The sequence below is a fragment of the Rhodamnia argentea genome, chromosome 1, assembly GCF_020921035.1.
Source record: "Rhodamnia argentea isolate NSW1041297 chromosome 1, ASM2092103v1, whole genome shotgun sequence".
Taxonomy (NCBI): Eukaryota; Viridiplantae; Streptophyta; class Magnoliopsida; order Myrtales; family Myrtaceae; genus Rhodamnia; species Rhodamnia argentea.
In genome coordinates this window covers 16809563-16821918 of record NC_063150.1, presented here as the reverse complement: position 1 = coordinate 16821918, position 12356 = coordinate 16809563, and the positions used below count along the sequence as shown (strand labels likewise).

Genomic DNA, 12356 nt, shown 5'->3' with positions numbered 1-12356 from the left:
CCGCCAACAATAACTATAATTGAACTGTCAAAATTCAAGAAGAGTAGTTGAAATAGGGCAAATTATATTATTGTACGGGAGACGAATCATGTTTCTCGTGTCTTATTCCAAATTAAAGCTATACCATATCTATAATAAATTTTGTTTCCGACCAAAAAAATTATATATGTCTATAATAAATTTTCTCATTTCCAAGCTATAATCAAAATATGGCCAATATTAAAATTCACTCTATGAGAAAGGGTAGATCTCACATGCTTCTTGTATAGTTATTGGAAGTACTCTAGTATAAAATTCTAAATTCACCATACTAATGTGGAAGGGTGTGCCCTTAAAATTGGCCAAAAAAGTGAAAGTTAGCCAAGATACTAACGTGCGAATTGTACTAAGATGGAGATTTAATCTTCCTATTTAAGAGAGAGAAGTCTTTTGGGAGAGGCTGCTCTATACCCTTGTTGCGGTAGATTAGGGGATAATATAAATGAGGGAGAGGAGACCCCATTTATGCGAGCCCTTGCAACCATAACTTTTCCCTCGAACTAAGGTGGAGATTTAATCTTCCAATGTAGCAACTACTTTCATTATTTTATGTCCACGACTTTCTGGCACGTTCTTTGGTTGCATTGTGTTAACACCAAAATAATAACAAGTACCGAATGGGTGTCATCGTCAATATGTCCTGAAGTCGGTAAATCAAGAGCGACGAATGACTTTCTGAAATTTGGTAAGTTGGCCATAATATGCCAAAAGTTGCAAGAACCCGATATTCGGGAAGTGGGCAACAAGGTCATTAAGTCCAAGATTCGATAAGTGGTCATGATTCGGGAACTTCCCGAAAATCGCAGAAGGTCAACGATGGAGGGTTGCAAGCATAAAGAGGGCCATGGAATAGCTAAGTTAGCCACGTCAATGGGAAGTTACAATCAGGAAACGAAAGTAATGGGCACGAACATATCATGGGAGGTTATTCAAATAGATTCAAATTCAAAGTCATTATGGCAGTTGAAGATCAAATTTTGGCGGACAAAAGCAATGAAAAATATGGGCAAAAAGGGGTAGTTATTGAAGGCACCAAGATTAAAGATTTGAAAACACAAAGATAACTGACTGAGCGATTACAGAGCGAAAGGAAATACAAATATCCAAAAGAAAGAAGAGATCAACAAGATGAACACACATCTAAAAACACTCAATTTCCTCTGCAGTTTAACTTTTATCACACTTCAAGTTTTTTGCACTTTCAATTCTAGTAGCCAAGTTTATTTCCTAGCCATGTACTCTTTCTTGTATCGTAACTTAACTCAAACATTTGTTGATCTCAAGTCCACATTCAATCCATCTATTTCAAACCTATTTCCACACCTTCTCTTTGTGATCTATTCTTCATCAGATACCTCCTCGAGTATTGAACCACAAAACCTTCTTAATAAAAACTGAAGAACGAATCTCGGTGAAAGATTTTCCTTGTTGCAAAATGAGCGAACATCTTTTTGGCATTCCCGGTGGGACTCTCGTGGTGAGATTTGGAGAAATTGTGAGAACCAGGAATCAACCAAAAGGAGCACAAGTTGACAATGTCAACAATCCAGACGATGGTGCATATTCAAAGCACCCAACGACTAATCAGGCTAAAGAGGTACCCCATCGCAATGCCGATATCCCACAACGATTAACCGAAGAACAGACTCTTACCTTAGCACCTGATGCTACATTGGTGGCTACAATGAAGAGGATGTTTGAAGAACAACAAGATGAACTCACTAATCATATGGTGCTACATGTCACTAACGTGATAAGGCCTATGGTGGTCAATGCCATAAACAAGGTAATATCACATCCTAGTTCGTCTTCTCAAGTTCCCACCTTTTTATGTGAATTCTCTGGGTACTATGCCATTCCCTCCAGCATCGGGACCTCCCAATGTTAGATATAATGGTAGTGGAAGACAGAATCTACAACCCTTTGTGAGAATTATACCAAGACCGGAGAATCCAACACCAACAAACCTAGTGAATGGTGTGAGCGGTTATAATTTCCCTCAAACTGACCCTATTGAAGTTAATGTAGTTAACCCCACTATTCCAAATCCATAGCCAGTACTAAATGTACCAAATGTGGAGCCTATGTGACTTCCTACACCCAACCATATCCACCGATGATAGGGAATCTACTGTATAGGCCACCGCTACCAATTAACTTCAATGTGGAACATCAAGGGACAGATAGACCCCAATCGATCGACCCTAGAGGGCATGATCCCTGGATGGGCCAACAAAACTTGAAGCCATGGAATCCAAACCAGGTGGCCAAGTTGGTAATGCAACAATTGGGGGCAGAAAGAGGTGCTCCAAGACCTATGTATAGGAAGCTACATCCCCGATTGGGTTAACAATATCCCATACTCGAGGGGTTTCAAGACACCAGACTTTGCTATGTTCATAGGAGAAGAAGATCAATCAATAGTGGAACATGTAAGCCATTTTCTAGCACAATGTGGGAGGCTAGAACCAATTAATATCTAAGGTTGAGGCCGTTCCCATTGTTCTTATGAAAAATAGCATTCACTTAGTATACCAATTTGCCTGCAAAATCTATTCAAACATGGACTAAGATGGAAAGACAATTCCATTCTCAATTTTATCGATCAGTACTAGAGGTAACGATGGCCGATTTGGCAAGGATGTATCAGTACAACACCGAGACAGCTAATCGGTTCATTGCTCGTTTCAAGAAATCCAAGAACATGTGTTTGACTACTCTTACCGAGAGAGCATTCACCGACTTAGCCTTCAATGGGTTAAAGTTTAATATGAGGGAAAGGTTTGAGGGACAAGCCTTTGATGATTTTTTTCAATTAATTGCTCAAGTTTCCAAGTATGAGCATTTGTTGAAAGAAAGACACAAGAAGTCGATGAAGGACAATCGGTAGATAGTGGCTCTTGCGGAAAGTACCGAGTTCAATGATTTTGCTGAAGAAGAGAATGAGATAGCAGTTGCAACTATGGTATTGAAAAACCTTATGTCTATCCAACTCTCAAACCAGTAAGAATCAGAGACGTCTCAAAGTTTAAAGCCAAGGAGACAAACAACTACTCTTTTGACATCTTTAAATTGGATGAGATATTTAACTTGTTGCTGAAAGATGGCCCGATCAAATTGGCTGAAGGTCAAGTAATCCCATCTAAAGAGGAGTTGGTTAACAAGAGGTACTGCAAGTGGCGTCATTTTATGACCCATGATACTGTGAATTGCATTGTCTTTAGAAAGACAATCCAAGAGGCAATTCGACAAGGCAAGATTAAGTTTGCTGAAGATAAAGGCAAGACTCCAATGGAGGTAGACGCATATACGTTCCCGAAGATGACAGGCATGGTTAATATCCATGAGCCATCTAGATATGAGGAGAGGAGACTTTGTACTTGTTGTCACCAAGAGCCGACAAATAGGAATCGAGATCTTCCAAGGTTTCAGTTTATGAGAGGAATAAGAGGAAGATACGGATCGGGATCGTTTGTTCGTAGAGAGGGTAGACCACGGATAAAGTATGAGATAGTGTCAACTAAGCATTCTTCTATTCAATCGAGAAAGGAAGAAGCCCAACCAAGACAGCCGATGCCGGTGCCGCTTCTTGAAGGAAAAGATATCGATGATCAAACCGATAGAAAGGAGGTTTACCCCAAGCTACCAAGACAAGCTCCTCCAACCTAAGAAACCGAAAGGTGAGCTCACAAAGAAGAGGAAACCCCACGAAAGCTTGAGAAGAAGAAGAAGAAGAGTTTATGGCAACGTTATCAAGAAGGAGATCCCAGAGTAGGCCTGTTGAGAGAGCCTAGTAGAAGGTTTGATTATGTTGTGTACTATGGAGATACATCTAATTATCCACCTTCGTCACTGCCAATTGAACCAACTGGTTGGGGAGATGAGTTTGATGATCCACCACCAAATCCAGTTCCATAGAACATACAGAAGAAGAGGACAATTAATATTCCACACAACCCTCCTAAAGAGAAATGGTCGGTAGCTAGGCCACCTCGTCAAGTATCTTACCAAACCATTAAGAGACACATTCAGCAAATTAAAGGCAGATAGAGGAATTTCAGGAACAACCGAATAGGAGGCATGTCATTACAAGCTTCAACATCTAGGCCTTATAGTAGAAATGATAATTGGGTTTGGAGAAGTAGTGCTATTGAGAAGGAACCCACTAAGGCGGAGAGAGTTACCTCCATATATAATTCGGGAAGTTCCTCTCATCCCAAATTTAGAAAAGGAAAAAAGATTCAAGACACACCTCGAACGATCAACTTTGGGCGGTTCATTGTAGCACTTAGCCCAAAGCATCAAGGAAAGTCAGAACAAAGGAATCATAAGTTATCGTGGGAGGATAACAAAATTTGCCGAGCAAGCCGGTCAAGATCTTTGAAAGAGTCTCGCTTTTCAATAAGGATCAATATGCTTCATGCAAAGCTCCCACCCGAGTATGGGGCATGTTCAATAGTGGAAGAAGATCTTGAGTACATATTGGAGAAAGAGAGAGTGCGATGGCAAAATTTTAGTTCTTTGATGATGAGGTGTCGCAACCTAAAATCAGGCTAATGGATTATCGGGTTAATTAAATCAACTAACTTAATTCAAACCCTCCCAAGTCCTACCAAATCGCAACTTAGATTTATTCAAAAAAAAATAGTCAATCGAAGCCACCACTAATCATTTATGGAAGGTTGATTAGAAACCTTAATAAAATAGCAGGAGAACTATTTTATTTCTGCGAACCAGAGAAAGTGAGTCCGGAGACTTGGTTACATTAATTTGAAAAATTAATGCCCTTTCGATACCAATTTCATGAAAAATCCTTTTTCGATTGATTGATGTCAATTGATTGATTCAAAAAATGGAATGGGCCTTATGGTACTCGAAAAATGAGAATTTTTGTGATTTTTGGATTTAATTACGGTTATGGTGAAAACGTGTCATAAAATGTGATAACATCCAATTTTAATTAAGAAAATGATCTCTCAATGTCTCAACTTACGTTAGATGTTATTTTTGATATAAAAACAAGGTTTTGACATGTTTGACCATATGATATTCGGAAAATTATTTTCTTTTCATATTTTTCGGCAAAATAAAAAAAACAAATCAAAAAGAAATCAAAAGCTTGAAAAAAATAAACAAAAATGCTCATAATATACCATAATATTCTGAATTTTCTGAAAATCCTCTCATTCCCAAAGATCTAGGATATAGCGAGATTTTATCCTCTACATCCTCAAGGATTCGAGCTAGTATGCAGATATGTGTATAGAAAAACAACATCCATTTAGCCAAAGGGTAAAACATGAATTTCTGTACTAAATTGCCATCCCATTCCATAAGATTATAGCTAAGGCGTGCAATTTATTTTTCAACGGGGCAAGGCACATGGGAGCATATATTATGAGCATGTTTGTTTATGAATGTGCAAACTTTGTAACAATGAAGCAATCAAACAAACATGGCAAAATAAAAGCAAAAGTGAGCAATTAATTTAAATTTTAAAAAATAATGTGAGGGGTGGCCGAAATATCCATGTGGGGTCCACCTTTCCTCATCCAAACTTCAATTTAAAGTTCAAGAAATTATCTTTAAGGATTGGAAAAATTATTTCGGATAATTCTCAAAATTAAATAACCATCTAATTAAGTCCAAATCTTATCTCTAATTGAAATGCCATCATAAAGCCACGACAAAGAAGATAACTCAACAACCAGATAAGCTTGAGATAACTATCCAAAGCCAAAGATTATCCAAGAAAAATCGGATATTATCTAATTCAGTTATTCTCAAAAGTTAGATAAAGTTCGATTAAAACTAAACCTTATCTATAACAATCGGGTAACTAGATAATCAAGGATAAAAATCAATCAACCAATCATGACTAAAATTCAAACCAAAGCTCATCCAATGGTACATCCAATTCGGCCAAAGGGAGATAGTGCTTAAAATTCAAGTCCAATCCACCAAAATGTTTTATCTTTTCCAATTCATCATAATCCACATCTTTCAAATTAGAAAATTATCCTTTAATACTTTGAAGATATATTCAGATAATTTCAATTCAAGAAAGATATCTTCAATTCAAAAGCAATCTTACCCACAATGCATCAAGATAATGCTAGGATAATGTCCAATCCGAGAAAGATATATTCGATTAATGCAAGGATTTATCCATAGCATCTTAAGATAAACAAAATAGTCACATAGATATGCAATCGAAACCAATTCGGGAAAGCAAGATAATTTAGATCAATCAAACTTTGGAATTTATACCTTATCTCGGAGATTTCCTTCATGATCTGAACTTCAAACAAACCTTGTGGATTGGGTTCAACTACCAAAGACCGAACAGGGGCTTACTCGCATGCGGTCGAGGGCTCAGCAAGGTGAGTTTTATGGCTCCGATGAGGCTCACTTCGCAGTAGCAAATTCAAGCATAAATTCATCTAAAAAGAAGCACCAAACGACAAGAAATTTACACCAAAATAATGTTTGTAAACAGTCCTCAATTGCAAGCGAGAAACTTGTATTGGTTAGTAAAAAAAGCACGTCCAAAAATACAGTTGTTTTGGACTGCAAACAACAATATAAACTCCCCTAGATGGGGAAGCGGATCCCATGCCATGGAGGGTTAATGGTAGGGGTGACATAGAATGAAACCTGGTTGTCCCTTCGCATCCAACGCCCCATATTACGCCACGTCATCCGAGTGAGGGCAGCTCAAATTTTGGGCGGGAAACCTGCGTTTCATAAAAAAATATATATATATATATATATTTTCTCTCTACTTAAATTTGAGAGATCGACCCTCTCCCTCCTCCGTCCGCTTTTATCTCTTTCTCTGAAATTTCCTCTATCCTCCTCCTCCTCCGTCTCAAATTTCATCCCTCCTCCTCCTCCTTTCGCTCCGGTAACGATCCCCTTCAACGCTAGCCTCCGCGGAACCACCGTCGACCTTCCCGACACCAAATCCAAAGGCGCATCGGTGGCTCAGAGCCCGAGCAGATATCCAGAGCTTGGCAAGACCAAGGCAAGTTGTTCTCTCTAACACATCTACTAATTTTTCCAATGTATGCCGGGTATGTGTGAGCTGCTTCGGATTTACTAGTGGGGTTGTTCGATTGAGGCGATTCAAAGTCCGAGTAGAGTTGTTTTATTTGGCGACCGAATCGGTGTTGGCAAAGATTGGGGCTTATGAATCTGTGATCATGTACAAGAACTACGAATCCGTGAATCGATGTTGGCAAAGAAGCAGAACTATGAACACCCTTGCAATGAAATCTTAGAGTCCACTAGTAGCCTCTCTTCTCCTTTCGGGGCCTAAGTGAAAAGGAATACATTGCTTCCTGTTTATGAATGTTGGAATATTAGGGAACACTCTTGTGATATGCTTGTTTTCAAACAAAATATTTAGAATAACGCTTGGAAAATTGGAATGTGTATTATCCCTATAGGAAATCTTCAATGCGATCGATCCTTTAACTTGGAACAAATAGAAAATTTTGTCTGTTTTGTTCAGTTATTTTGTTAAACTTATGATGCAAGTTGTTGGTGCATAAAGATTAGGGAGGTCGAAAGTGGGTCATTAAAGGTTTATTTGGTTACTCCGAATTATTTATCCGATGTGTTTGGTAATGAAAAGGTTCTTAGGAATTGCGGTATTGATCAAGTTTCTACTTCTTTGTTGTTGATATTATTGACATGGGGATTTCCCCCTAGTTTTTAGTACTCAACCAAAATAATTTCATTCCCATTCGTTTTAGGTTTTTGTTGGTGAATCCTTTTTCCTCACATTACCTTTTATCAACTATTAACACAGAATCTCTTGCCTAATTTCTGTCGTGCTTTGTTATGCATATTGGTCTGTCGTGATGATCCTTTTACTGGTCTACTCTAAGTGCTTGTGTCATTGCACCAATCGACAGAGACATTTTTTCCATTTTGGGCAGGCTGAAGTGAAACGTGAGATGTAGAAATACTATAGAATCCGAAAGGACTTGATCCGTAGTTCTTGTGCATGATCACGGGACTCTCCAGCTCCTTGCTAGTGGATTTCATTGCAAGGGTATTTATAGTTCTGCTTCTTTTTTGGCATAAAAACCTTTTTTGTACTGTTTATACCAAAGGTCTATAAAGCTTAGAGTTCTTGTAGTTGACTTGAGATGAAAATAATGGAGCTAGCGGTCTTTGCTTTTCTTTGGTCGGTTTTGGCAAAGAGTGGGGCTTACGAATCTGCGAATCGGTGTTGGCAAAGATTGGGGCTTACGGTTGTGGTCTCCAAAATGCTTAGAAAGTAGACAGAATCTAGTTATCATTATGTCCTCTTTCGCCTTTGCTTTTAGGTTTTCCTAATAATACTTTTCTCCTATTTTCTTCCCAGTTCAATTACGACGAAAGTGTGTACGGATTCAGAGAATATTTCAAGCGCCATGGAATAAAGTCATCAGATCCTGTTTAAAAATGGCGACGAGTATGGTTTGCAACTTAGATAATCAAGGTAGCAAGTTCTCTTGTAGACAATGATTAAAATTTCTGTACATTTTGAGTGCTCCCTTTGTGTTGTTGAGTTAGCCATATCTAAAGCACGATGGATCTATTCATAGATCTTCAAAATCCTCTGGTTATACTGTTTAGCCCTAGTCAATAGGATATTAGGCTTAGATATTTAAATGACTTGCCCGAACAATGGACTCTAGCATTGGATATTATTATCGGGGGACGTGGAAGGGAGATGCTTATGCTTTTTGTTGGATTATTCAATAGATATTAGGACTTCTGAATGAGGCACGGTTTTTTTTCCTACCTCATATATTCCCCTATTTAAGTGACATGCTTATACTTTTGCAACATTCATGCTTATCTTAGTAAGCAATTTAAGTGCAAACTTCGGGAAGCAATACCACTATCAACTCCATTCCATGACATGACTCTATTACAGGTGATAGCAAGTGGTGGTGCAGTTGAGGATGCATTATCTATCTGCTTGGAGTATCTAGCAACGACACTAGGATCCCGTGAACAGTTGGCTATTGCAGAATTTGCCGAGTCATTATTAATTATACCAAAGGTATGGATTAACATGCATTGACGTTTTTCAAACTTTAATTTGATTTTTGCCTAGGTTTAATGGAGCACTACATCCTATTTGCCAGTACTTTGAAAATTATAATCCCTATTTTATTAAATTCTTTTTTTCTAAAGGTGCTTGCCATCAATGTTGTAAAGGATGGAACTGAGTTAGGTGATGCCCCCTTGAAATCTTAATTTGTTGATTATAATACATAGACTTTCATATGCTTAAACAAGAAATGAAGTGACATTATACAAACTAATGGTTAGGCAAATAGATAGCTTCAATACCAACACCTTAATATTTGTTGGATGTCCGAAAAGCCTGTAGAACACACTTTATAAGGTGACGTGAATTGTTTTGCTACGTTAAAGAGTCTTGTCATGCAATTTTTTTGAAGGAGCATCTAGAATAATTAGAACCTAGCAATTGTGTGATTTCCAGGAAAAGAAAATCTGATCAGCAAAATTACGTGATGCCCCCTTGAAATCTTAATTTGTTGATTATAATGCATAGACTTTCAGATGCTTAAACAAGAAATGAAGTGACATTATACGAACTAATGGTTAGGTAAATAGATAGCTTCAATACCAACACCTTAATATTTGTTGGATGTCCAAAAAACCTGTAGAACACACTTTATAAGGTGACGTGAATTGTTTTGCTACATCAAAGAGTCATGTCATGGAATGGAGTTGATGGTGGAGGAGAGCCTTATCCATATATATTCTCTTTGTTGCACTTTGATACTTTTAGGAATGCAGATGCTCCGATTTAGAAGTTCAAAGCTTGGTCGATTGCCAATCATTAGAAAATTTGCTGCTTCATCTATTGGTTGTCGCATTTTTTTGGTTCCGTAACTTTTCATGCGCTTCAAGGAACTTGCTAATCTCACTTGATTTTGTTCGGTGGATAATTTTTTAGGTTTCTCATCAAGGTGGTTACTTTGATCTTCACAAGAATGCTTTGTAAATTGAACACACACACACACACACACACACACACACACACACACACACACACACACACACACACACACACACACACACACACACACACACACACACACACACACACACACACACACACACACACACACGGGGTAAAGTGAATGCTTTGTAAATTGAATGCTAATGCCCCTTGGTGTTGTATGTCACTTCTCCATGCTATTTTAGGTCCGTTGAAATGCCGAAAGAATACTATGTTGTTTTCAATGGCTGTAATATCAGCATATACGATAGTTTGCCTCAAACCGAAGTCCAAGTAAGTGGTTTTAGTAATGCTAATTACAAAGGATATAACAATTGGGAAGCCGCAAAACAGGTGTACTTGGAATTTTTGAATATGAAAGAGTTGCCAATGACAATTCATTTGCCTACACGATTTCGTCCCAATAATGAACATGTAAAGCGGGTAGGTTAGTTACTTACTCTTATAATAAGACACTTTCATTTTTCAATGGTTTAGGGATGTAACAATTATATGGTTTCTTGTTATGTCTAATCAGGACAATGCTTGTCCCAATGGATGTAGCCGTATAATTAGAGATCTAGAAATGGAGTTGGCACAAACTTGATTTGAGCTGGAACAAACCCGAAGAGAGCTGGAACATAGCCAATGTTCGCATCGATTGATTATACAAGAATTAGAACATATCCTAAGTTCACTTCAATTGATTGTACAAGAGCTACAAAATGTAAGGGAGGTGAATGAAAAATTTTGAGATATGATTAGTGGCTTCGGGAATGTCAACATCGATTAGAAATGCTCCTTACATTTATGGGAAACTCGGCTTTGACGATAGTGTAGCAGAAATTGCTTATAGATATGCTCGGATGCTCAACGAAATCGAGGAAATGCTCCTAGGTGAAACCATGCCACAGCTATTAGGTGGCCTTTTTTGAAGATGGAACCAAGGCGGTTTTGTTGCGTTTGTCCCGGGCACTTCTCAACTGAACCTTCCTAGACAAGTCGTCGACACATTGTACCTCATTGAAACTGCTAAATCTTATGGGATATTCTCTCGGTTATTGACCACTTAATGATTATTTACTACCTATTTGTCATCACCATCATTGTTGCAGAGTCTATTTGTCTGTGGAGAGAAGTGCTTGTTTTTTCTAGGTTTATATGATCAATCTAGCAACAATATTTTGGTAATGTCACCCCTTATTCATGGGTCCTTTTATTTTATGCAAAGTACAATTAACTACGAAGAACAAAATTTCTACGTATCATGTAGCCATAATATCTCCAATTCGGATTGTCCTTTTACCCTTGTGGACAATAATTTAGGAATGCCCCCATAATCTTGATTTATGATAATAAAAAACTAACATCCATGATAAAACGAGAAAAGTCAATACATACGAAAATTATTAATCTATGTTATTTAATTGCTTAGTAGATACTTGTTAACGGTACAATGGTCTTGATAAATCCAAAGCACAAGGAACTTATGAGCAACAAAAGCATAAGAGAAAAAAATAATAATAATAATAAGGGATCAAATGGTAGTGAATGGAAAACAAAGAACGCAACCGGGTCCCCCATAAATAAAACATTGACTAACAATAAAACATTGAGTATTTTGTCAAGCATAAAACATTAAGAAGTAACAGTACGCAACTTAAAGCATTAGAAGAGTTGAAAAGCTTCGGATCAACGGGAGGAAGGTTGTGGTTGGGGGAAGACTACCACAGAACCAAGCTTCAGCTCAACGTTTCCCATTTTGACAGCCTCTCTACATCCATCAATCAAAGAGTTGAAAAGCTCAATGCGTGCTTCGGGAGGAGCTGCAGCAAATAATCCACGAACCTCCGAAGCAATAAAATTGATTTGATTCTCATTTCCAAATTTCATAACCTACATAATCGGAGAAACAAGATGATGAACATACTTCCCAAATTTCATAACCTACCATAGGTACAATGTAGAGTTGCTCAATATATAGATTAACAACAGAAGCAAACAGGAGAAAGAACAAGTTGAATGACTAAAATATGGGACACCAAATAAGCCCTATATAGCACATAATCACCAACTCATTCACATGATAATATGATGAACATACCTCCAAAAGAAACTTCAGTGATAGATTAAGCTGCAAAAAACAGAATATGCATGTTTAAATTGACATAACAACCCACTAACATTTCCTAGCCATCTATCCAATGGAAAAGGGAAGCAGGAAAAGGAGATCAAGAGATGGAATTTATGCCCACTCAAATCATCTAGCAACATAGAAAAT

General features: G+C 37.8%; 1 pseudogene; it reads left to right on the top strand.

Moving 5' to 3' along the window:
- LOC115730966 overlaps positions 1-12356 on the top strand; it is a 42157-nt pseudogene that overhangs the window by 1202 nt on the left and 28599 nt on the right.